Source organism: Botryllus schlosseri, chromosome 2, assembly GCF_051294905.1.
Source record: "Botryllus schlosseri isolate E-star chromosome 2, Bs_hap1, whole genome shotgun sequence".
In the NCBI taxonomy this organism is placed as follows: domain Eukaryota; kingdom Metazoa; phylum Chordata; class Ascidiacea; order Stolidobranchia; family Styelidae; genus Botryllus; species Botryllus schlosseri.
The window spans coordinates 33,446,362-33,474,316 of record NC_137237.1 but is presented as its reverse complement, the minus strand read 5'-3'; the positions used below and the strand labels follow the sequence as shown (position 1 = coordinate 33,474,316).

Genomic DNA, 27,955 nt, shown 5'->3' with positions numbered 1-27,955 from the left:
GGGTTACACTTAGTACTTATCAGATGCTTCCCAGCAAACACGAAACAGCCCATTGAGGTTAAAAAAACGTTTTTATTTGGTTCATATTAAAGACTAGCAGGATAGTTTTAAGTCGGTTTTTGTGTCGACGCGTTTTAACGCGTTCTTCACGCAAATCGGGATCGTTAATAAAACGTAGATAAAACTGTGTATCTACAATGCTTTAGAACGTACAATCGATGGTCAGAAAAACATCCTGAGATACTAACATCCCTGTATTCCCATATTTAGGCATACCTGAGGGTGGCTGCGGACACATACACGTATCACAGTACACATTGCCTTTGATGAACTTATAATTCATACAGAAAACAGTGTCAACGAAACTCAAAGAAAATAATTCAAAACGAAACGATGTCAAAGAAGCGAATGAAAAAATAATCAAGCCAACTGATTATGTGTCTTCTTCATCTTCTGATGACAAGGATAAGACGCTGCTTTCTGCCTTTTTCCCCATAGAACCCTACAGAGAAACAACAACATTGAATGTTAAAGACATGCTCGATCCTGTTTAGATAGCTCTTAGTACTACGCAGTGTTGGGATGACTCGAGTCACTTTGCAAAAATGACTTGACTCGACTCGGCGCTCGAGATATATGGATTGACTCGTGACTCGGAGTAAAATTCACGAGTCAATTTCAAGTAATCAAGTAAACGGTGTCAATTAAATCACCCTATATCTTATGTACGTTCGGATTTTTTGCGATATGCCGGTATCACTTGTGAGAGCAAACAGCCATTCACTGATCGCACCTTTCACTGATCCTGTTGTTACATCATAATTTAATTGACCGCAAACGAAACGGTCACAGCTTATGCTTGCGTTGTCGTCGTAGTAGTAGTTTATTCTGTTAGCAAGGTATCTTTGTTTCTCAGACAGCACAGTGGTTAAATTGCGCGGTGCTATCTTTTACCAACTCTCCTGTATAATTTAAATCGAACGAATATTGTCTATGCGTCCCTATTCTCACGGAAGGGTAGTATATTGTCCCTTATCAATTTATTGCAACTTCTCGAGGCTTCGTATTCGATCCTCTATTTCGGCTGATAATAGAACGTAGCGTGTAGCTATACAGTTACTCACATATGCTATTAGCAGTTCTACGTGTGAGTGATAAAACGCCTTTTGCATTTATATTTAACTTTATATTATTTGATTGAAGATAAATGACCGATTAATCCGTCTTTTACCCAGCAAAATGGAATGCGAGAACGTGTCGTCCGACATCCGACTTCGCGCCTGCACTCGCGAAGAGATCGTCGGCGATGAAACCTTTGCACAAAGTGATAGACGCGCTTTCACTGAACTCTTCGATACTGATATGTCCAAGCGTTGATTAATCATGTCCTGGTCAAATAAGCCCAGCGGTATACAGCGACGGCCCACAATATATGCAACTAACATTATTTCATTGACCTAATTGTTTCGTGAACTTTGAAAAAATTTGAAAAGGTTGGCCACCCCTGCACAAACGATAATAGACTTTTGAAAACGATTGGCCACCCCTGCACTAACCATAATAGACTTGCAATGTTAAATTACATAACATTCTGTTGAATAACATTACATCGTATTACATTTGAATAACTGAACCATGACACTGAATTGGTTAATCGATTGAATAATGATTGACAAAAATTTATTGATACCGTACATCAGGGGTGGTCAACCTTTTCGGCCAACGGGCCACATGAGATTTCCAAACCATTGCGTGGGCCACTTGAATGTTGATGTGCTTTTTTAGTCGTTCGATAGGAACGAACCGGATTATAGGTAACAGTAAAAAAGGACTCATATTACCACACATCAAAATCGTTAACAATTATGTCATGAAAACATGTCCTAGTCGCGCAAAGCGCGAAAATATTATTTAAGTTAATGAAAGAATTAGGTCAATAAAACATTGTTAGTTGCATATATTGTGGGTCGACGCTGTAAACTGCTGGGCTCATTTGGCCAGGACATGATTAATCAACGCTTGGACGTATCAATATCGAAGAGTTCAGTGAAAGTGCGTCTATCACTTTGTGCAAAGGTTTCATCGCCGACGATCTTTTCGCGAGTGCAGACGCGAAGTCGTATGTCGGACGACACGTTCTCGCATAATTGCCAATATAGCTAATATCAATTCCGTAAATAAGACGTTTCAGGAGGAGACACCAATACTAAAAGCAATAAATCGATTGGCAATAAATCGAGCGCAGCGCTAAAAAAATATCAAGACAAATAAATCCTTTACGAGATATTCTACTTTATGGTCATATACAAAGATGGCTCCTGGCTACGCCAACATGTCGGAACTGATATTTTAGTCATCGACAGCCTAAAGTCCGCGGTCAGGCTAACATTCGCACACGCTGCGCACACACGACAGTCCTGCTGGAGACGCGATAGTTCAGGCTGGTAACATAGTGTAGCCAGAATACCCTGCATGCCGTCAAACAATGTGTTGGGGTCGCTAATATTCTGGCTGCTCGTTTTAATATTTTTGATATAACGATAAAGGGGTGGTGGCGAAAATTTTAGCTATTGCCAAGGTAGCTTGTCAAAAAAGTTCGAGAACCACTGAGCTAGCTCAACATTTACATGGGGTGTAAGGTAGGCTACTGAACACATATAGATAGGTTCGAAGGTAAACATAAATGTTGCTCACTATATATGATCTTGTACAACGCGAGCTTGTTAAAAGCCTCCTTCCCACATTTTCCAACACGGCTGTAACTGCTCCACACACGGGTAGTAGCGACCTTTTTCATGATGGATCTGACAGATTGGCCAATTGTGTCGCCTCCAACTGAGCTGAATCCAGCTATCTGAAATCATAATATACAAACAGAATTATTCAAGTGCAACGATCATACCCGGCAAGGACTTCACAAAAAGACTTGGACAATTAGAAATATTTTAGCTTTTCCTGATTAGATTGGAATTACAGTTAGATATATTTCCGAATCAGAGTAGAATAAGGATTATAGCTACACAGCAGTTGTCTGCAAATTAGATTTAAATTAGAGTTATAGCTACAGTTTGTATACAAATTAGATTAAAATGACTAAATTCGAGAAAACTCGGACATCGCACCAAGTTCCAAATCATGGTCCATTCTTATTAAGGACATGAGAATAGCAAATGTCTATACCGTACAGCAGGGGCGGGCAACTTCTCGAGTCGGCGGGCCGGATATCGGAAAATTAAGTACTTGGCGGGCCGGATTGCTGAATCGATACAATATCCGCCCATTTATCCACATTCCACATATACAAGGAATAAATCGCATTTAATGAATACATTTTAACGACAGTAATGTCACTTCAAAGCCATTTCTCGCCGATAGTGACGAAGACAATGTGGATTTGAGAATAGCATTGTCATACAGGCGCCGCCATGTCTGCTTCTATCTGATCAATCAACACACGGTGCAATCCTCAATTAAGATTTCAAGGAGTTCGATAACCCCTGTACCCCTAATTTACCAACACATATATTCGTTAGGGTTGAGTAGGTGACGAGATAGCATCGTTGTTCAACTGTGTGGCCTGAGAAATCTCGATAATGAATTCATGCGGTCCGCGACCTCTACGAAATTTGAAAAGTGGCCCGCGACCCGTTTTGAGTTGGCGACCCCTTGGTATAAGCAGTGCTTTCGTCTTACAAAAGCCTAGAAGTGTGCCGTGCTACAAGTCGGCGGTTACAGAATGAAAAATAAGAAATATCAGCCTGGTGTAATTGACCATTGTAGTCGACAAACACCATGATTACCTCAAACGACATTAGGGTTGAGTACATCGCAAATGCCGATAATACAAGTCTTCTCGCTTCGACGAAATTACGCGTAAGCTCCACTCTAGCACGCTGCGCATATACGTATATAATAACATGCACTATGCAGTCACTAAAATTTGACGTTGTAAGCAAGTAGTGGCAAATCTCGGCAGACTGGGGCCGCGGGCCACATTATCATGTAAAACGGAAAACTGTCCGCGGGCCGGACAAAATCCCTTCGCGGGCCGGATCCGGCCCGCGGGCCGTATGTTGCCCACCCCTGCCGTACAGCAAGCTTGGCTTGTTTCACACAATAGGCCTGCAGTAGCCTTTACAGGAACACAAGGAATTGGATTAGAAGTAAAACAAAAATGCATAATCATGCATCCAAGCCTCTTGCTTTGAGTCTGGAGTTTTAACTAGGATTGCAGAAAAGTTGTGAGAAGACTGCTAACGTTACGTCACTGCTATTTCAATGCAATGTGCTGTGTAACTTTCCAGTTGACCGAACATTAGCTATAGATATAGGTATTGATAACTAATCTACGGATAGATGTGCAACACGTGGCTGACGGTTGAATGCTGAAATTGATGTCAGTTTCAAATTATTGTTTTTTTTTCAAAATAAGCTATTCGCCTGTGTGCAACAACACTATTCCGCACTAGCAGAAACGGCTTCGTCGTTGTACTAACGCATGGTGTATCATATCTGTTTGTAAAAGGGTAATGTATTGCATCTTATCAATTTATTTCTCTATTCTCTATTTTGGCTGGTAAAGTTACCAGTTCTAGAAGTTCTATAAACTGAGGCTGTGCAATTACTTACGCAGTTTAACAGTTCTGCGTATATGTGAGCGATACAGCGTCTTCTTGCGCGTATATTTAACTCTGTATTCGTTCATTGGCTCAGAGTCAATTACCGCTCAATCTGTTTCAGACAGCTAGCAAAATGCAATGACATAATCATGCCTCATACGACGAAAAGGCACCTTGACTTGAATTTTGACTCAACTCGAGTCACATACAAAAATCGACTGATTTGACTCGAGTCACCTTCGAAAATCGATTAACCTGACTTGACGCGAGTCAAAATATACAATATGGCGGTATCGTATCTACAGGGGTTCTTAAATACTTTTGGTCATGAAACTAAAATGCGGATATTCGACCCCCACATTGTTTTCAGAATATTAAAATGAATCTAGTGCACATAACTATCCCCGCAAAGCATGAAAATATAGTCTCAAGTTACTGAAGATACCTCATTACTCTAAAGAACCCTATTGAGGGATTCTGGGTACAGCAGTTGCAGTTATTGCTTCACATCCACGAATCAAACATTGATACTTGGTTTGAGATTGAGTTTTTGATATCATTATAATTATCAAAGTCAGTCCGGTTAAAAATTCTAGACATACCGAGGGAATACTACGAAAGTATGTAAATCCACTTTTGCGATCGTATCAGTGTGATATTGTGACAGTGCGGTCTGCCAAGTGGGAAGTTGCTTCTGCGTTGGATGAACTTTAAACTGCAATTGTATATCATGTTTTGCTAGCCATAAGTCTCAGAAGTATTAGAAATATTCAGCCTCATACCTGCGGTACAATCTTTTTGTAGAACAGTTTAATTCACTTTCCGGTCAAGAAGTTTACCAATTTTGCCAGCTCTTACGCATCCGCTTGCTCTTCCGAAAAAAATCAGTGCTGCTGTTTCTGAAATCGAAAGCAGTAGGTGGTAATCTTAGCGCTGGCAACTCGAGCTCAAAATTTTGTTCAACCGGTCTCAATCGAAAGCTACTGTCACATTGATTTCGAAAATATAAATTAAAATTTGGTCCGGCCACTGGAACCCCCCGAAAATAACCCTGAATGTCCGAATCTACATTGTTTCTAACAATTGTATCGCCCGTAGACAATAGTCGAATAAAGTCTCTTTTCGACTGTGACGCCAACAAGCGTCTCGGCAAAGTCGAGCTGTGTTCCCCATGATTGTCAGAGTATTTTGCGACATATAATTCAATGTGACCCGAATACGTCGAGTAGTTTTTGCATTTCGCATCATCGCGCATCCACGAATTTTGATTATACAAATGCAGCCTACCTACGCATATCACTGCGGAATTCGATATAGATGCGTACTTCCTTGCACGTAGCAGATGAATCCATTCGGCTCTTTGTGGGTCATAAATTTCATCGGAACTGACAATATTATAACATAGTTCTAATGTGAATGAGACACCAGTGCGATAACACACTAGGTGTTCTCTGCGCATAACAGGCTAATTAACGAAACAGTGTTTATAGTGCATCATAGATAGATAAATTGTACCTATAATTGGGATGTTCGGCAGTTTGAAATCATACATTTGCGATATCATTTTTGGTTTGGTTGGGATGCCGTTTAGGACTTAGCTGAATGAATTATGAGAATGAGCCGTTTTGTTAATCAGTCGGTTAATCGCAGAGAATAACTGGTGTGTTCTCATTTCTATTTGTCCAAATTTCTATATGCGCGACAAAAAATATGAAAGTAGGCTACTTGCATTTTAGGACGTATTCGCGTTTACAGCGATTGATGCGATGCAACCAACTCAAAGTAGCTGCAACCAATGTTCCCTCCAATTTTTCAAGAGTCTGCACGCACTCAACTTGGACAACAGTGCGTAGCGACTAAAAAAAGGTCATCACTTTGATGTTTTGTGCGCAGCTTAAATTTTCTGTGCCCAGATACGGTGTCAGCATGTCGCAATTGCACACTTGAGCAGCTTACAGGGAACATTGGTTGCAACACCTATAAAACTACGTTCCAATACTGCCAATTCAAATAAAATTTAGGAACCATCAAGACCCGAATGGAACTATATAATTGTTTTGTAAATTGGCCAGCTAGCTTCAAATAAGTACACGTTGATGTTGATAGTAAATTCTACAATATGCGTTGGCTTCAGTGCTATCATTTGTATTCTCAAATTTGTAAATGCGCTACGACGCGAAATACTAAAACTACTCGAATAGGACGTATATTGGCATCACATCAATCTCTAGCAACATACTCAGAGGGTCACGGCCTCACCGGGAGCACGGCTTGACTTCGCCGAGACGCTCAATGGCATGGCGTCACAATCGGTACCGTGCGTACCAAATGTTAATCGGCATTCAGCTCGGGCGCCCCTATTGTTCAGTAAAATGAAAATTTCCAACTTTGTGAGAGATTTTAGGGGGTTTCAGTGCCCGGACGAGATTTTAATTAGTATTTTAGGAATCAGTGAAAAAGTAGTTGGTACAGCTGGTCGCCAGCGCTAAGATTATACCCAGTAGGCCGTGTCATATAATCTCCTACATGTTACGGTATGTTATCATAATATGATACGAAAATGACTCATATAAGCATCATTTTAGAAACTTACGTGGATAACTGCAGACGACCAAGCCATTGAGCAACCCATATAGTATGCATTCCGGTACGGTGATTGTCCCTGATAACATGCTACATTATAATGTTATAAATAGCTGAAAATGCTTGTATTATTATTATTACAGCCACCGAAATAGACGTAATTTTCGAACTGTTTGCAGCAAGTCAAACAGCTCTCGGAGTCATAAACTACAGGGTATTCCTTCAAAATAGCATATTACTCGCTCAACTATGTACCGTACACCTAGTTCTTACCCACATCCGGTACCAGTCGCAATTCCAGCTTCCAGAATTTAACATACACAACTATACAACCAGGGCTGTGGAGTCGGTAAATTTTACCACCGACTCCGGCTCCGACTCCGACTCCACACATTTTCAATATACCGACTCCGACTCCGACTCCGACTCCCGAGTCTTTAAATGTACCGACTCCGACTCCGACTCCGACTCCGACTCCAGCATTATTACCAATTTACTTCGAAAATTATATGCCACATTGTCGGTTGAATGACTATCATACAACCATTAAACACATGCAAACATATGATTAACTGTGGCATGCTAAATTGTTTCATTGTGGCACAGCTCGAATTATCCACTATGCAATTAACATGAAATAAAGATTTGCTAAATATCCTTCCTTATTCAAGTTTTTATAACATGGACTCTCTAATATCCTGAAATGTATGAATCATTCAAATATGGCAGATATCCAATCCTGTATAACAAAAATGTAGATAAAAAATCCAAGTGTAGCTCTTGTGTATAACTCAGCAACTAATAAAGAAATTGAACTTACTAATTTCGTCATTGCACACTATCCTGATTACAAGCACAAACACTCTTACTACTACTAATAATAGACATTGGTCGTAAATGGAATTTAGTTAAGTAGTCAAAGACCATAGCCTATGTCTAGTCTACATGTACTTAATCAAGTATTCAAGGATTGGGACTTGCAGTCTTTCTTAATCATTTGTTCGACCCAAACAGCTAAGCTACACTACAAATATTTTTAATTTTGTCATGTGGGAAGCATCCTTTGGTCATATTTACATCATTTTTACAATTTTACAAAACCAGCCGATGCATTTTCTCTGTCACAGTATCATGGTATAATTCTAAAAATTGCATCAACGCAAAACGCATCTTGCGATTTTCTTCCCCTCTGCAACTGAGTCGTAATTTGCAAGTAATGTATAATTTTATCTATATCAGGGTGAAAGAGACACCTGAGATTTACGAACCATTGCACGGGCAACTGGAATGTGGAAAACCTTTTTTAGTCGTCGATATAGGAGCGAACCGAATTAGGTAACATTGCAAACAAGACTTATATAATACGCTCTAAAATTGATAACAATATGTCATGCAACTGTGCTGTGCGCAGCAGGGCATGGTCGCGCGAAGCGCGAAATTTTTTTGCAAGATAACGACTGAATTAGGCTATAGCTACATCGATAAATATGTCGCTAACATACATTGGGGGTCGCATCTGTATACCACTGGGGTCATTTGGCAAGGACAGGATTATTCGACGTTTAGACATAGCAAAATCGACGGTATCAGTGAACATGCCTCTATCATTTTGTACAAATGTTGTGTCGACGATCTCGCTGCGAGTGCACAAGCGAAGCCGTATCTCCTAATTGCGAATATAGTTAGACTCAATTCTGTGAATAATATGTATTTATAATTTTCAGAAGGGGGCTCAAATACTGAATGCAAGAAATCTAGTGACAATGAATCATGCGAAGTACCGAGAAAAATTTCAAGTCAAATAAATCTGCTATGAAATAGCCTATTCTACTTCATGGTCATATAAGAAGATCTGGGATAAATGTCGCTGACCCCTGGATACGTCAATGCGTCAGAACTGTTGTTTTAGTCATCATCAAATTTCGCGGTCATGCTAATCAAATTTTGGTTGGTTTTGCAATTGTACCTGATGTCATAAATAATTTCGAAAATTACCTCGCAGGCCACACCTAACCTTCTCGTGTGCCAAATTTGGCCTGCGTGCCACGGGCTGGCCGCCCCTGATCTGTATGGTTATCAATAACAGTGATTGGTGGTACATAAAAATTATATTGAAAATTCTTTGAAAGCATATGTTTTCATGATAGAGAAGTTGGAGTCGGAGTCGGAGTCGAAGTCATAGTCATTATCACAAACTCCGACTCCGACTCCAGTCAATATTTTCCCACCGACTCCGACTCCGACTCCGACTCCAGCTATTATAGTTTTCACGACTCCGACTCCGACTCCGACCCCATCAAGCGAAAATCACCCCGACTCCGACTCCGACTCCACCGACTCCGACTCCGACTCCACAGCCCTGTATACAACCACATTCCGAAACAGTCATCCCGCGAACGAAGCGCGAAGCGCGGTTCAAATTTCCAGAATAATCTAGAAGTCACGCTCGGATAACCACGTACAGTTAAGTGCACCCATTCGACTTATTTAGTTATATTTACTCGGAATAAAACTGGAATTCATGCTCAGCTAGCGAAACAGACGAGACTCACGAGACAATGAATATAGGCTGTATATAATGATGACGGTAAATCAGAAAATAAGGTTTTCGACCAAGTAACATGAATTTATACTGATGACAGCACTCTATCAAAACGCAACGGTATCTACAGGTTCCAAATAGCTTCCCACATCAGAATACTTACCACCAAATTGGAATTCATACAGAATAATTTGATCCTCAAGATCATTTTTCCTACGTATTTTAAACATACCTCTGAAACATAAAAATCGAAACCCTAAAATAACCATTCGAAACCATCCCGAAAGGTTTTTTTACGGTTCTGTGTTTGCTGGGTTACAGCAATTTGAAGTCACTTGTAAGTGTTGTCAATGTCCTTAATGATAAACACAGAAAAGAGAAGTGTAAATGCACCCACAGGCTATGCTGGATATGGTAGCCTATATGTCAAAGTCCTAAATGATCCCGCAGAAAAGAGGTGTAACGAAAAGCACAGATTATGCTGCATAGTATCTAGCATAGTTTGTGCTTGCCTTATACCTCTTTTCTGCAGCATCATTAGGGACTTTGCCAACACTTACAAGTGAATTCGATCTGCTGTAAGTATAATTGCCAAGCATAACCAAGCATTCAAAACATCCGCTATATACTACAACTTGGGTCCAATAAGATCACACAAAGTATAGTGCCATAGTCACACTTTATATTTGTATTCACTGATGATGGATCCCTTCTGCAATGGGGAATTCGTTCGCCACTTGCATAAGCGCATTTGCTTTCCCTCGATGGAAACACGGCATGTTGACTACAGCCGCTACTAGGGATGGTGTGAACGTGAGGTTCAAGTTCGCGTTCTGTGTGTGAACCTCGGAAATTTAGAGGTTCGCGTTCACAACAGAACCTTGGTAGGTTCTGCACTGTGAACCTTTTTCATATATTACAATTTTCACTTCATCGTTGGTTCAAATTTATTGCATTTCAACTGCAGGCCACTCTATGCATGGCGCAATAGGCATAAAAAATCAACACTAAACGAGCATGTACCTTGACAATCTCAAAAGTTTTACTTGCTTTGTTGCAAAAGTTTCCTCGAAATATCCAACTTTCCGTTTGTAAATATATCTATTGACTTTCTGCTGCGAGCTTGACCCACAATCACAAAATATCACGAGCGAAATAAGCAACGTAGTCAGCGAATGATGTTTATTCAACTAATCAATCTAGCAGACGTTTGGGGTCAATATTGACTTCATATGTTTACTGGATCATTAAAACCAAATCGGTGCGATTGAGGTGTTGGCTACTGTGACTACACACTTGTAACTGGGGTAGGCCTACTATCGGTAGCAAGTATAGAAACCCGTTTCACACTCTGCTCAATATCAATGTACTCAGACGCCGAATACATTTTCCGATCTGTCATACGAAAAAGGTGACTCGAGTCTGACTTGAGTCAAGTCATAACTCGAGTCATCCCAACACTGCTACAAGGCTATATCTGCATCTTGCATATCTACTCATGGTATGCATATACGCAGATCGTGTGTATGTATATCATGAGTCGGTGTATATGCCGCAAGAACATCAAGGACAAAAATATACTACGTCCCTTCGTTTCCTTATATTCCCTGGTAAGTCCTCGTCAAAATTGTTGGCAAAGCGACGGAAGATATTGATTTTATGGGATTATTATATCATTTGATTGCCCCAGTTGATACATTTGGCGACGTTTAAAACGTCAATATGTATTTCAGCATTGTGACGTAATGTTGCCCGAGTCGTCGCTAGGTATCGTGTACATCAGAGGTCTCAAACTCAAATGTTCTTGCGGGCCATTTCTCCAGTTTTGACGACGCCGCGGGCCGCAGCATTTATATGGATATTCTATGTCTTTCCAAGTCGGCCTTATTTGGGGGGAATGACTTTTCCTATTGAAAGTGAGCCGATCCAGCAGACTCATAGTAAACACACATCGTCAAAATGTGATTTACGTTTGTATCAATTTAGGCCTGGCACGAAAAGAATCATCACATTTATAACTATTTGAATAGAATTGTTGTTGTACTTGATATATATTAAGTATAAGATATAGACACCATATGGGCGGACAAATGTGTGATGCCATCATAAAAGCTATCAGGTTATAATTTTCAGCTACTATGAATATTTTGAATCTAACAGACTGATAATAAAGACTGATCTGACATCAAAACATTTTTAAGTTGAGCATTGTAATTCCAATCCATGATTCGGGTATACTTCTGATCAGTAGGCTATTAATCACATAGCGAAATCTTCAAATATAGGAGCAGAAAAAATATAAATATAATATAAATATATTAATGAATTTGTCCTAGTGATTGAAATGTCGGAACGCCGAACGGCCCATTGCTGTTACATCGTTGGAGCGTTCCACTACGGTACTCGGTACCTTTAAGTGGCTGTAATAACATGGTTTAGCGATGTAACTAACAGATTGCCAATGGTTGTCATAACTATACTTGCTTAGTTAGCGAAATACCAAGCTGCGACCTTCTGATCTATTACTATTCCCCTGATACGGGATTAGTTTGTTGCGTCCATGGTTCTAACAAATTCACGGCATTCCGAGTCACTTCAAGTCCACTCGAGTCATTTTCATTTTGTCATCGAGTTAGCCCGAGTCTGAGTAATTCTAAGGAAGGTCGCGTCCCATTCCAACTCACAAATTTCAGTCTAGAATCGTCTAAGGGTCCGATTTTATCATCATGAATTGGAAATGCGGCGAAATAGTGAATGTTCCACTGCATGATAGCGTTTGCAATTGATGTGATAATAAAGTTTGATTTAAGGTTTTCGGAGCAATTTAAGAGGGATTTTTCACTTTATAACCTGAAAAAAACATATGTGAAATTTATATTTTGTCAAATTAATAAAAATCTAAAATGTCGTCGCGGGCCGCTCAAAATACTCTGGCGGGCCGCATGCGGCCCGCGGGCCGCGTGTTTGAGACCTCTGGTGTACATTAATATAGGCTATCATTTCATTGAAGGATAGATTGGAATTAGCAATATGACGTCCCGTGACGTCATGAGGTTCACGTTCGTGTTCACACAGAACCTTTCAAAAAGGTTCGCGTTCACACGAACCTGAACCTTTTAGAGGTTCACACCACCCCTAGCCGCTACCTTCACAATAAAGCAGTCGTGCTGTAGAAATTTTTGTGAAGAAGCTGTTGTTTCTTCATCATGTATTTCGTAAATCTTTGAGTTATATTTTTCATCTGAACAAGTCACACACAATGTACAATTCGATAAGATATAATGCGATGTCATGAATAGATAGGACGATGTCGAACGACACGCATCAGTAGCGATCCTTTTAATCTAACATCCACCTCGGCCTAGAGTGCCCGATGTCACAGTTCTTTTCGAAGTTTATATTTTTGAAGCTGCGGCCCTTTCTACCAGTTCTTTCCATTCCTTGTGAGTGCTTTCTTTCGTCGGGTATTTTTCTGTACTTTTTTGTCGCCGTAAAGAACGGCAACGGCGGGGGAAGAGGAGCCCAGATAAACCTCCGACGGGAATCGAGTTGGATCCGCCAGATTTGTAGGCGCTTATCGTCACCACTACGCTATGTCCCCCGCTATGTACCTCAACATGTCGTGAAATAATCTTAAATCATCATCTGCCAACCTACCAACAATGCGCTTTCTGAATCCCCGCCGGTTACAGACTCCTTGAACACCTAATCATCAAGCTGCTGCTGTCGTGATCATTGAAGCATAGCCGATTTGCTAATCAAGAGTAATGGTTATGTGATTACTAGTCTTCTCGCCGTTCTATGGTCGGTGGCACACCCATTCTTGAGCAGCTACTTTCAAACGCTTTGATTGAAATCTGAACGGCTCTCCTGTTAGCTTCGTTCTGGCTCATTGTTTTTTTTAAATAAATAATCTGTAGAATGAAACACATCAGTCGCGGAGTATTTTTAAGATTCTCCCAATTTTGGACAACCCTTTTTTACACAGAGTTTTCATGACATAACTGTAATCGATGTTGATGCATAGAGTAATGTAAGTCTTGTTTCACCATTACCTAATCCGCTTCGTTTTTATCGGAAGACTAAACTAGGTCATAAACATTCAAGAGGACCGCACAATGGTTCGTAAACTGTACACTGTACAGCGTAGCACAACTGCTAGCTGACGTTTTATGGTCTGTCTGTCAAGCATCTGTGCAGAGTGCGTCGAAAAGCACCGTTTTATTAAGAAATAAGATCCTTACCAGGCCGTGTCATATGCCATGTATAATATGCATCATTAATCGAAAAAAAAGGATAAGTTGAATTAGCCTCTCATTATTCATAATTTTCCATGCCATCAAACTATGCGTTGGGATTGCAAACATTCTGGTCGCCCATTTTAATACGTTTTTTTTTTATATATGTCGATGACGGGGCGTGAAATTTCACTATAATCAAGCGGGGCGTGTCTAAAAAAGTTCGAGAACCTCTTTTCTAGATAGGGCGAATACGAATGTTTGGTTTTGCGAATGATTTTACACATATTTATTGACATTGTCAAGTACATGTCAAGATATGAGTCAACTGATTAACCCAATTTTCAATTGCAAGAGCACTACAACCTGATTGCATGTAAGAATTGAAATGTACCTGCTACAATCGCTTCCAGAACAAACATTAGACTACGTCTGCGACGTTCCCCTATTTATCTACAATAATTGTAGTATCAAATTTCAAGGTTGGTGTAGTGCCCGTCGAAGACCCTCCTCGATTAGCCAAAAAAACGCGTTCTATCAAATATGAGCGGGGAAGGGTAACGGCGAAAAAGCCAAGCCCAACTTCAGTGAGAGTGTTTATTTTTTTATTCAGTTGTGTACCCAGAACGATTGATTGGAGATATTGAACTTCTGGTTGAACTCAAAATAGTTCTACACTACAATTAGGGTTACCATATTTTCGAAATCTGAAAAAATGACGCTTTTTCAAAATTTTCAGATTTACAATGATGGAGTAAAATCCGGAAAAAGGGTAAATTTTTCCCGAGTTTGTGGCTAATTGACTAAAAAAAGTCATTTTCTGGCTCAGGTTCCGAAAAACCCGCCAGACCGTTATTCGGGCGCTGATTTCCTATATCTCAGTCCAATTTCCACGTACATTTAACCAAAAATTACAAAAAAGAGGAACAATTCTCAAGAAAGAGGACGTTTAGACGTCCTCCGAGGACACTTTCAAAAAAGTCAAAAAAGAGGACAAATCCTCTTAAAAGGGGACGTATGGCAACCCTGACTACAATGCAATCAGCTGCTCACACATTTCATGCCTGGACACGTCACAGAATGGATTGATTATCCGGTGAGGAATATCTAATTGGAACATATCCTGGAACCAAATCACTATCCTTGCGTAATTTTGTGAGATGATTGATTCATGTTTCTCCATCAAAATCAGGTATTCGGGCTGGACCGGTAACTCATAGCCAAGCTTGAGAATTAGAACAGTTGACGTGTCGCAAAATTCCGGTAAATTGTCTATCACTGACATGTCAGCGAATACAGATGTTCACGTTTATCAGGTTTCATCAATACCATGAACGGATATATTCTACCCTTAAATTTTGAGAAATACGGCCATCAAGTAGGAGTAATGTCGTTTCTCGCAACCAGAACACCATGTCGAAGGCCATGGTGACAGCGCTGTGAAAAATCCAACATCATTTGAAACAGATAATAAAATCACGCAAGACAGTTCCTCTTAAAAGGCCATCACATCTTGCAGTGAGCAATAACTGCTCTAATATACTTCGTAGTTCTCACAGCAGCGCACAATGAACGACGCTTTTCGGGGATGATGCCGACTGCTAAATTGATCCATTGATAAGCAGGAATAACATTGTTGGGTACTAGTGAATTACATGCCCAGAGGTGTTGTCGGCAAAAGTATGCAGCATCAAGTGATGGGTGTGTGGTAGGTATGTTAGTGTTTCCCCTGGACCTTGAAATATGGGTGGTAGATTCACTAGGTCTAGTGTGGAACAGGTGAAAAAGACCACCCTGCCATATAAATTGTACGGGATTAAAAAGGAGAGAATCAATAGTTATGAGTTGTCGAGAAAAACGACGTTAGCCCCGCACATGGCGGCAGGGATTTAATATTCCACACATGTTGTGCTGTTTGCTTACGCAGATCTACGCAGGCCATCAAAGAAGGACATACAATGTACTGCGCTTGGTCCCGTCAGGGGCATTACACAAATGTCACACTAATAAACACCACATGTATTTCCGATGAGACACCTGAACAAAATATACCAAACGTCAATATTCGAGCCACAAGCGGTGATATTGTAGCGATCATGGTTCCGGCCGCGGTTCCATCGTCTGGACCGCCCAGTTCTGGAAGATTGAATCATCCCAACTTAATACCCCGGTGCTGACCGGGCTACGTAGAATGTAGAACCCGCTAAATAGTTATTCCATAATTTTCGTAGTAAGCATGTCTATCATTACATCATTGACATATGTCACCTATATGAAGTACTGCAAAAACAGGACTAGAAAATATATTGGGGGTATTACTCGTATTGATAACCAGTAAACGTATATAACAGCCATTAATTTGCAGGACAAATTAAAATCGTCAATAAAAAATACGTAATAATTGAATTAATGAATTAATAATTGTATTTATTGAAGGCGGGGGAGAATGTTGGTGCATCGCAACATATTAATCATTCAGTACAAAGCTACGCAATATGCACATTATTGGAATGGCATATCCATGAAGACGTGTTCACACCACAGTCTGACGATCACTTTTGGTCAAAGGTGAACGCACACAGTCTGAATGTGCACTTTTGATGTAACAAGCCACAAAGTTACGGAAAACACTAGCTCTGAATACTCAAGGAAAATAAATTTGTTGTAGTGGACTTAGCTTGACGAATATGCTAATAAATTGGAAAATGTTGAAAGGCCCGCTGAAGTAATGGTCGTTAATTTAATTGTCCCAGTGACTAAGAAGTAACCCCACCAATGTCTACCATACTAGTCCCCCAAACATTCGGTAACTTACTGCTTTATCAGTAACTCGTGAATTCTAACTATTGGCTAGCGAGGGAATAGTTGTGGCCCAAAAGTATTAACAGCAATTCTAAATTGTTATCATGGTCGGTGTTGTAAGCTGCATGAATGCAGGTGGTTATCCGTGCATACCGCATCACCATTTGCATTAGATATTTCGGAACCAGTGGGTAGGTTTTTGTGTCGGGTGAGTTGATTTTCCAACACTTCTGTCAATTTGGTTTTTATAACTACTGCTGTCTAACGACACGAAGTGAATACCGCTTGTTTCGCGGCTTTAGTTTAGTATAAGTAAATTGCATTACACAGCGCGCTACATCGTGCATTCGAGTACACAAATGAGAGTGGTAATTCTGACATATGTCAGTAACAAAACAGTATGTACATTGCACCAGTCACGACTGCGCGTAAGATCAATAATTGAATTAAAGTGAAACTTATAGGTTTGCATGGTACCGGTTTCCACAAAAATTGCCGGAAATCGCTTGTGCGATGGTAGCGGTTATGAATAGTTATACTGTTGAAAGGCCATAAAAGAGTAAAGCAATGTAACAGCTCAAAATGGTAGAATACGAACTCTCAACAGTTGCAGTTTAGGCAAAAAAAGTACATGGTTTTGAAATAACAATACCTAGAATAATCTGCGTGGTGTCGACCCTATTTTGAATTTGGACTGCGCAGATTCCACACACATTATGAGTGTACTATGTAGGCCTACTATAGCAACATTTACGCCTGGCACGAGAAAAATGCACATTCTGAAATAACTGAATAAAAAGGTTGTTGTACTTGGCATAACTTGTCAAAATTATGGGACACAGAGACAGTGTAGGCGTGCAATTGCGTCGCGGCAGAGTGAATTCTGTCACGTTGAAGTTTTGCGGCCGTGGCAAAATGTAATTTCCATCTAAATCTATTTAAGTCTAAATATAAATTTATCTTCCAATATTGGATCAGATAAATAACAACACAATTACTGAATTATGTTGCCTTGGTAATTGGTATTGTATTATGGTGCTCGACAGAAATGGCTTTGTGAACGATGTTGTACCTAAATGTTACGTAGCAAGGAAAGGTTCAATCACCTAGCATTCCGTGAGTGATTACTGCTGTCGAGCCCACCAGTTTGTTACTCGCCATCTTTCATTGGCGATAATAACGTGGATGAAGAGACCCAAGTTCTAACCTCGTTACGACCCTTTGAGAAGTTACTAAACCTAATGACAGGTTCTGCGGACAACTTGCCTCAAACAGGTGTGTTTTCCGCTAACTTGCAGACCTTGGATTGACTAATAATGTGTGAAAGGGCGATCTTGTGAGTCAAAATCATACACATATGATGATAATTGCACTATATACAAGAAAAACCACATTTCGAACGTAGCAGGTTTTAGTAGTTGCGGATGCTGGGGAATTAACAGTGCTTGTTATAAGTATAACATCGGGTTTTGAAAATGGAGAAGTTTTGATTTCGGCCCTGGTTACGCCTGTGGCGCACTGAATTATATTGATCATATGTCCTATCGTGTTGAAAATACTAAATGGAGTTGCACAATGGGAAGCGTCTAATGCCGTGCTTTTTAACTTTTTCTGAAACTCCATTAGCACTTGTTTTGGAAAATAAATTTAATTCGCACAAAATGACCGTAGATTACAGCTTACGTTACCGTATACCACGTTCGCGTCAGTTCATTTCGCGCCGTAGGCCCGGGAGACAATGTGTATTTGAAAAGCTGCGTTGTGATATCGGCGTTGCCACTCACCATTTCTGCTATGCTCTTTGATTAATCAACGTCCCGCACAATTCAAAATTTCGAGTCGGGAAGGCTACATAGAATTGCCAAGGGATATGGTAGCTGGCACGGCACGGCAGTAATCTAAATTTGCGGATTTTTTGGGGGAAAGGTGGTCCGAGCCCTAAACCTGATGACTGCATTGTAAAGTGCCATCAGAATATTTGTTCTGACCGTAATGAAAATTTACATAACAAGCAAAGATGTGAATTGCGTAATAAGTAAAAACAAGAATTACATAACTAGTAAAATTGCGAATTGCATAATCGGAGAAAAAAGAATTTATGTAACTGCTGGAGTTACGGATTGCGTAACAAAACCAAGTACAAAAGAATTTATGTAACTGCTGGAGTTACGGATTGCGTAACAAAACCAAGTGCTGTTTATGTAATAAAAATAAGTACGGGTCGTGAAATGCGACAATATGCAGACTTGGAAGCAGATTGCGGAACTGTTGCAAAATGATGCTGCAAAAGGCAGTGGGAATTGCAATGTTGTAACGAAATTAGGAAGCCATAAAAGTATAAATTACAGCAAAACGGTGGAATTTGATTTTAATTGACGGTTTAATCACGCCATATGATGCGTGATAGCGGCAAAATTTGCTTGATGAATGTCGGGATGTGCGTCAGTCTATAATTAAGGAAGCAATATATTGCCTATTGATTGACGCGTGGGAATGCATGAAAGTCAACGTCCTTCCGCTCAGAACTGAATATAACTTGGAGAACGAGGCCTAAAAATTTAGTTTATCTCACATGGAGCTGAGGTGCAGAAGACGAAGTTATATTGTAAACAAGTGAAGACTTACTAGCATCCAACAGAAAGGTTAACAGGAACCAGATAACTAGCAAGTGCGTTTTTATGTTTGAAAATAAAATTGTAAAACAAAACGGGGAGTTGCTTAAAGCATTGCTCAGGTGTTAAAGCGACGGGCTACTAGAATAGGATCATGACTTGACTCGTGACTCAAAGGTAGTGACTTGTTCCCAACATTGCCATATTTACGGAGAAATTTAAAAATGTTTTATGGGCATGGTACTTAAATAATCTGTGTGACGGGAGCTGCCTCAACTAATTGATCCCTCTAAGACGCTCGAAATGATGGAACAATTCCTGGGGGCAGTTCTAGTTGTACGTGTTCATTGATATTCCTTTGTGGGGGGGGGGGATTATTGTTACCATTGAAAATTGGGAAAAGCTCATTTAGACTATGTATAGTTTCGTCAACAAAAAGCTCCTGTTAGTCCACTGATGAAGTGATTACTTTACCATGATTCATGGTGGGATGATGTCACGCTTAATGCTGGGGTATTATGAATAAGGAAAAGTATTATGAATGAAAACTTGAGTTACAATGAGAATGCAATAGTAACGCTATACAACAAACTGGATATATGGTTTGAGCATAATGGAGAAGTAAATCCTGAATGAAATCTGCAAAGACTCGAACGTACCGGACAATACACCGTGAAAATGCTAGACAATATGTGGTACGAAATCAGTCGCATGTCATGGCATATGATGACTTATTCTGAACGAAATGGGTCACCTTCTGTACCACGAGTCTTTGGAATATAGGAAAGACTATCAGTTGATATTTGCTAGTTGGTCGGCAGAACGTCATAACAAACTTTACGGGATGGCAAGATTTAAAAATCTTACGGAAGAACAGAAGGCGCAAATCCAACGGATGACAGGAGTGACTACGTCGCAAGTTTCGACGACGCTTATAGATGACATCATTCAGGAGAGACGACATGGCCATACAAGGCCCTATAAAAATAAGGTATGCCGCTGGAGAAAGTGATCGCCGCAAAGTCAAAAGGACGGCCGACTACAGGAAAGTTATTGTTATGCGATAGCAACCGTAATGAACGAGAATGGACACAACTGAAGAAAAACTTGTACAAATATATGATAGTATTGATGTATAGACGGAACAATATGATGCGTATAACGCTAAGCCAGATTTGTTGTGGTGTGAAACGTTACTCTTGGAGAATTCATGGAAAAAATATTAAAAGCGTTACGACGAACAAGATGGCAACCAAAAGTTGCTTATCCACAATGGATATGGCCCCGGTACCTTGGTGCTAGACTTTGGAGAAGACCGCCAGATATTCCAAAATGATTAGGGCTAGAATTAGAACTAGGACTAGAACTAGGACTAGAATCAAAGAGGAATACCTCAGGCCCGTACTGCTATCATAAAGACCTTGGGAAAATAATCCATGGATCCTCTCCACACATTCGTTTTTCGAAACTGATGTGTCGATGGTTGAGTGGGACATTAGAATTAGACCCGCCTTGTCTGCACATTCGTTTCACGAAATGGATATGCCTGGCAGGTGCAGTTATCGCACCGTGATCTGCATATGTATGCAAATTACTGTATTGTATTATAACGTCGTTATGATAACAAATGACGCCATGGTCTGATATGTGTCTGTTTAAATGTCATCCCTGTGAGCATTGAGTGTATTCAAAACTTATATGACAAGACCACGTGATACCGTCTGGAAAATGCCGAGAAAGAAATGCCATACTTTTACCCACGCAATACTGGGACACTCTGCTGGCGATAATATACGACTTGGGAGTACAACTCTAAAAGTGCCAAACGACATCCCGAAAAGATTGCTCCTCTCAAGGGCTTAATAAAGTGATCTGGCGCAATCAACATTGAACCTAAGAATGGGACGTGCCAGACCAAGCCCGCAAGAAATCGCGTTAAAGGTAACGGAGAAAGAAACGATCATGACGGCTGCGGAATCAAGAAGAGATGCGCAGAAAAGTTGTTTCATGATCATGGGAGTCAAAGAAATCAGGTCCGAAAATAGATGCACAAGACTTAGCACTCTAACGTACAATTACGAAATGTGTTCTGAACATTTGATGATGGAGATCGGAAAGGATGCGTTGGAGGATCGATGGCATAAATCAATCTGCTGCATGACGACGGGACACCAATAGTCATAACACAACAATGGTATTCTCATGTTATATTATTGCATAGTGACTCCAATGTTCCTTATTGTGATCAAGCATTGTATTACTGTATCTTTGATCATTACCATCAGGTTGCTTCAAAATGGCGCTAAAATTTTATGTCTTAGATATGTGTATGAGTTGATGATCATTAATATGTGAATAATTGGTTGTTATTGTAGTAATTTATTAGCAAGTACTACGGATTCAGGCATTGATTAGGCCTTGGTTATGTGTTATAACTACCCACACTCAGCGGTAGGACCCCTACATTTTACTGAGGTTTCATGATCACAAAATCAGGATGGGTTGCCTGTGCGGACTGTTATTTAATAGGACATAATAACGCCAAAATCAGGACGGGTTGCCTGTGCGGACTGTTATTCAATAGGACATAAAATAACATAACATTACGTGTTGCATTTAATGAGCACGTACATAGGAAGTTATAATTGTTAAACTTATTATCAAGACCCTCGTAATCATCCGAGTTATGTAAATATTTGGCATCGAAAACATGCTGTTTGCCTTTGACGATTGCTAGTCAACATACGAATGAATAAAAAGCTTAAGGACACCAATACTAAAAGAACCCGGTGAAAAAACAGATTGAATTCAAAACATTAGTTCTTACATGACTATTGTAATGGAGTGTGAAACGATATGTCATGTATAAACTTTTCGGCAGGAACGGCCGTCACATGAATTCTATGTGTAAACCAACCTTGGAGCTGCTTTTCGGCAGGAAAGGCCGTCGCATCAATTATATGCGTAAACAAACCTTGGAGTATTGAAAATGTTTATGAATCGTGTATGATGATGTATAGGTTAAACCATGCCTTGTGTTATAATTGATGAATGATGTGTATGCCAATTTAACCAAGCTTTGCATAGAGTTACCTCATTTCCGTCTGCGCGATTAACTGATTGGAGTATTTGGTTGTATGAAGGTTCTAGATTATCAGTAGATAAAGGTAGATTAAAATTCTGGACCCCAGGGTAATTGTCAACTTGAGAAGAAACAATCCTACAACTGTTGTTGCTCCAATCACCATTTACAAACGTCGTCAGGATACTAAAGCAAACGAAAGGCAACGCTTTACTAGGAAGTAACCCGAACAAGTGTGGACTACTCGCATAACAATCGTTATCGGAGCTGCACTATAAAAACAAAATTGGTGGCCAGTACGGGGATACTTCCGGTGTTCAGATGTTGACCAATCGATGCTTTCCAAGACGACCATCGTAAAACTTGTACTTGTCGTATCCTTGCTTTCATTGTCTGTATCTCTCCTGATTACATTGGCAGCAATATATCTGCATGTATCGCCTGGAACGTTTTCTAATCTGTTGAACGTATTTTTGGGATCCAATAGCAGCGAATCCACTGCTTACGTCCAACCCACGGATACGACGCAAGGATATACATTCTATTTCAACGTATCTTCACCTGATCAACTACCTTCTGTCAACAGTACTTCCTCCAGTCAATAGGAAGTGATATGCGAAGAATATTGAAAGCATTGAAAAGGAAAAAGTCGTCAGAGGCAACAGAAGAACTCAAACAAGGGATTACCTTGCTTAAAGCGACACAAAAACGCCATGAAGATGCACGGCGACAAGAAAGACAACTTGCTAAAGATGTGGCGGAACAGGCTGAAGTTTTAAAGGAAGTAAAAACAGCTCTTCCGAAAACTATGAAAGGTTTAGAGAAGGCAAAGAAAGAGGTTCGAAAAGCTCAAGCGGTCCTCAAAGCTGTTTGTGATGCCACAACAAAAGTTAGCGGGAAGGTCTCCGCCGATGTGCTGAATGACATTCTTACGTCAGAGTTTGAGCTCGGAAAGTCGCATGCACAGGTTACGCGAGATAGAACCCAACCTCCCGTTTTGACGGTACTTCCAAATGCACCAGAATATGATCCTCCGGCGTACGTTCTTGCTGCTGAGCGGCCAAGTGGAGACGTAAAATAAGGACCAACAATGACGGTTCGCAAGGGTCTGGATTGTCATACAGTAACGGCCGTCTATCCTAAGCTACCACGTTCCGAGCCGACCTCGCTGTCAGATTCCTGCAGGGGAACGACTCCATGTTTCCATGTGGAAGGTGGTGCGCGTGCCAAACAAAAACCTACCAACCCGCCTGAAATGCCAAGCTCCATCAGACTTGGGGGGGAAGGAGTCCCCTGTTGCGTCAAAACCAAAAAAGAGTCCCTTCGATAAGTATATGGGGTATCGAGGATGGCAGAAACGTCGTAACGAGGAGAAGGATTCTCGAAAACGAGCGGGGAGTGCGGATGGCGAATCCCGACAGGTGACCTTTCGAGAACAAGGTGATACAAGGGAAGATGCGGAAGACGCTGGAGATGACGATTACGATACTGGAATGCGAATATTGGCTCGAGAAATAAAGGAGGTTGGGAAGTCTCTCCAAAGTTCCGAAAATTCGTCGGATGAAGATAAGGATGGGGGCCGACCTAACAACCCGACTTATCCAAATATGCCTCGTTTTACCTCTACTCTTAACGATCGTAGCCGAAGGCCAGGGCAACAACAGTTGCACCAATATCCCGGTGTAACAGTTCCAATGCTCAACGTACCTGTTAAAATGCAATCAGAAAAAGAAATGCTTCAGCTTATGATGGACCCTGGGGACATGCCATTGCTAAAGTGGATGGAAAATTCGATGAGACGAATACGCCACGGTCCCGGGAATACGGATGCTGATGTGATTTTGGCTAATGCTTTGCAGAAGAAATTGAGGGCGGCTGGCTGGCACAAGCAGGCTACCCAACTTGGAAATTTTTTTAATACCAATTCGGGAGAAGCAGAATGGGAATCGGTGATGCGATCTCTTTCCTTATCAAATCCCCAGGGTTTGGTAAATGACGAAAAAATCATTGGAGATTTCCGCAGAGATTATCGCTGGGAGGATGAGCCACTACCGTTGCTCAATAGCGCCTTGAAGCAACTGGAAATAAACATGGACAGTAGAATTAAAAATAATCCTGATGGATTGCGTCTGTTTCGAAATCTGCGACAACGACTACCTGAAGCGCTCAGACTGATGTTACGAGGCTAGGAAAAAGACAAAACCTGGCGGGACGTTGCGGAAGAACTACAATTTGTTTGGAACTCCGAGTTTCTGGATGAACAAGAGACGCGCCCTAGGAACCAGGAAACGAAGGAAGTGCGTGACACAAAGCCATCTTTACCGCCTGCACACTCATCCCTAGGTAATAGCCAAGTGGCTTGGGCGGAACCTCAATACCCCGATCATCGTCGATATGATGCTTCATATTGGACGGATGATGAACTGAATCAAGGTATTCGACTCTCTAAAATCGCTTGCGGGTGCTGATTGATCCGGTAAATCAGCTCCCAGTTAATATACTACCCCAACACGCAAAAACTGTATATAATGATTCCCTGCCCCTATTTACATTTCTTGATACGCCGGATGACCCATTACAGCCCGATTTACGGAATTGTTCGGAGGCCAATTGTTGTATTTGATTGATACAACAACGGGTTCGAAATTCCTAGCTGACACGGGAAGCATCCCCAATTTGATAATGAAAAAGGTCGTTATTACTAAATACCCACAAAGCTGGGAGGAACGTCAACCAATAGACATGGAATTAGCAGCAATAGGTGGCTCGTCCCGAGTTGATTGCTTGTTAGAGCTTAATTTTGATGGTCTGTCAGTTCCATTTGTGACCGGATTAGGAGTCCCACTTAATATCATAGGGTTAAAATGGATTGATCAAGGACAGCAATTACCAAGCATAGTAATTGGGTTGAAAACACCGTCTAACGCAGAGGTCTCAAACTCAAATGTGCTCGCGAGCCAGTTTTCCAGTTTTGATGACGCCGCGGGCCGCAGCATTTATAGGGGAATTCTATGTCTTTCCAAGTAGGACTTATTTGGCGGGAATGAATTGTCCTATTGAAAGTGAGCCGATCCAGCAGACTGACAGTAAACACATGTCGTCAAAATGTGATTTACTCTTGTATCAATTTAAGCCTGGCACGAAAAGAATCATCACATTTACAACTATTTGAATAGAATTGTTGTTGTACTTGATATATATTAATTATAAGATACAGGCACCATATGGTCGGACAAATGTATGATGCCATCATAAAAGCTATCGGATTATAATTTTGCAGCTTGAATTTAACAGATTGATAATCGAGACTGATCTGTTATCAAAACATTTTTAAGTTGAGCATTGTAATTCCAGTCCAGGATTCGGGCATACTTCCGATAAGTAGGCTATTAATCTTATGGTCAAGTATCTTCAAATATAGGAGCTGAAAAAATATAAATATAATGTAAATATATTAATGAATGTGTCCTAGTGATTGAAATGCTGGAACGCCGAACGACCCATTGATGTTACATCGTTGGAGAGTACCAATACGGTACTCGGTACCTTTAAGTGGCCTTAATAACATGGTTTAGCGACCAAAGATATAACTAACAGATTGCCAATGGTTGCCATAACTACGTGTTTAGGTAGTGAAATATAGATAACTAACCGTAGGTTAGTTATCTATAAGTGAAATACCAAGCTGCGACCTTCTGATCTATTACTATTCTCCTGATACGCGATTATTTTGTTCCGTCCATGGTTCAAACAAATTCACGGCATTCCGAGTCCACTAGAGTCATTCTCCTTTGGCCATCGAGTTAGTGCGATTCTGAATAATTCTAAGAAAGGTCGCATCCAAGTCCCACTCACAAATTTCAGTCATGAATCGTCTAACGGTCAGGTTTTGTCATCATGAATTGGAAATGTCGCGAAATAGTGAAACTTTCACTGCATGGTAGCGTTTGCAATTGATGTGATAGTGAAGTTTGATGAATAGTTTCAGGCTTTCGGCACAATTTAAGAGGGAATTTTCACTTTATAACCTGAAAAGATATATGTGACACTTATATATTGTCAAATTAATAAAAATATAAAATGTCGTCGCGGGCCGCACAAAATGCTCTGGGGGGCCGCATGCGGCCCGCGGGCCGCGTGTTTGAGACCTCTGGTCTAACGCAATTGAAGAGTTGTCTTTAGTAACGCTACATGATGGGATCTCATGAGATCAACGGGACGGAACCAAAGTCGGAAGCAGTCCTCGCGACACTGTAACCGATGATGGGTTGATGGAAGCTGCAAATCAAATAAGCGTCGAGCCGGCACGCTGGCCGTCGCCGCTGGCCGATGCCGCTGGCGCAAGTACCGAGATGGTAATCACCACTGGTGCGAACGACGAGTTGAAAAGCGCAACTAACGTCACACAAAACCTATGGGAAACTCCAAGTGTCGAGTCAGGAATCCCTGCTGGCACTATTCTTGAAGACGTCGAGTGTGGAATCCCCGCTGGCGCAAATGAGGACCAACACGAGAAAATTGGTCCTGGCAGCTCTCGTAGATGCACTTGTCCGAACGATTGTAACTGTTCGGCCCATAGTAGCATTACGACAGCCACCGTCTTACCTACTTTCCCAAAAGGTAACCAGAAAGCAGCTGTTGCCGGTCAACCGGACATATATCCGGATATGACCGACGAGGAGTCTGGGGATTTTAGGATGCACGTCTCCCCAGAAACAAGGCCCCGGCGGCGACTGAGTCCGTTGGTGTGACGGTAGGCGTGGGCACACGCCGAGATCAGAGGTTAGATTGAATAGGTAGGGAATCCCCGCTGACAACGAAGAACCTCGCCCTCTCTCCACCAACAGCAAAACCCCGTTCATCACGAGATTCACATTGGCCAATGGTTGGCCAAGTTACCACAACAAGGGACCAGTCCAAGCGTTAAGACGGAACTCAAGAGTCTCATTGTCGCCATTATCTTTGTAATGACTCAGTAGATGAATACCATCCCTGGGAAGAAATTTTGCGGCGTCATAAAAAAGAAAATGGGGGTGCAAATGAGAATTGAAGAAATCAAGAACGTCATGAAAAGGTGCGATAGAGTAATAGTCTAGAACTGTGGTTTGACGGCTGCCCATGGACATACAAAAGGGTTGCCCCCTCCGCACTGTAAATATAAAGGCTACGAGATATTGTACCACATGGCGATTAAAACAATGCACGACAGATAATGTCTACAGGCATTGAACGAATGAATAGGAGATTCATTCATTGGAGCAAAACGATAACGAAGAAAAGCAAAAAACGAAATACGGTAGTTTGCATGAAGGCAGCAGATATAAGGAACGAGGGACTTGTACTGCTGCAATCAAACATACAAGAAGTGGTGTTATGCGAAGGTCCTATACCACCCACAGTCATACTAAAGATGTAAAGCTGTTTTTGGCAGATTGTAAATATGTGCTACAATGGGAGAAGTCGGACAAAACTGAAAC

At 41.0% G+C, this 27,955-nt stretch overlaps 2 protein-coding genes and 1 long non-coding RNA gene across 11 annotated transcripts in view; 2 read left to right on the top strand and 1 right to left on the bottom strand.

Moving 5' to 3' along the window:
* Positions 1-27,955, top strand: part of LOC145434472 (sarcoplasmic/endoplasmic reticulum calcium ATPase 1-like) — a 402,254-nt gene that overhangs the window by 122,953 nt on the left and 251,346 nt on the right. The window lies entirely within an intron of this gene.
* On the bottom strand, positions 53-10,064 carry LOC145434481 (uncharacterized). 8 transcript variants are annotated; one of them, XR_013913408.1, is made up of 6 exons: positions 9,558-10,064; positions 7,213-7,526; positions 5,907-6,004; positions 5,222-5,518; positions 2,695-2,854; positions 53-502 (listed from the first exon to the last, which is right to left on the bottom strand). It is a non-coding gene; the product is annotated as an uncharacterized LOC145434481 (long non-coding RNA). The 8 variants fall into 8 exon arrangements; XR_013913410.1 differs by lacking the exon at positions 5,907-6,004 and having other exon boundaries at positions 5,222-5,334; positions 5,402-5,518; XR_013913409.1 differs by lacking the exon at positions 5,907-6,004.
* Positions 22,526-27,955, top strand: part of LOC145434478 (ficolin-3-like) — a 45,025-nt gene continuing 39,595 nt past the window's right edge. Inside the window, exon 1 of the mRNA XM_080311838.1 lies at positions 22,526-22,539. The gene's annotated coding sequence lies outside the window, so the exon portion shown is untranslated. The remainder of the gene's footprint in view (positions 22,540-27,955) is intronic.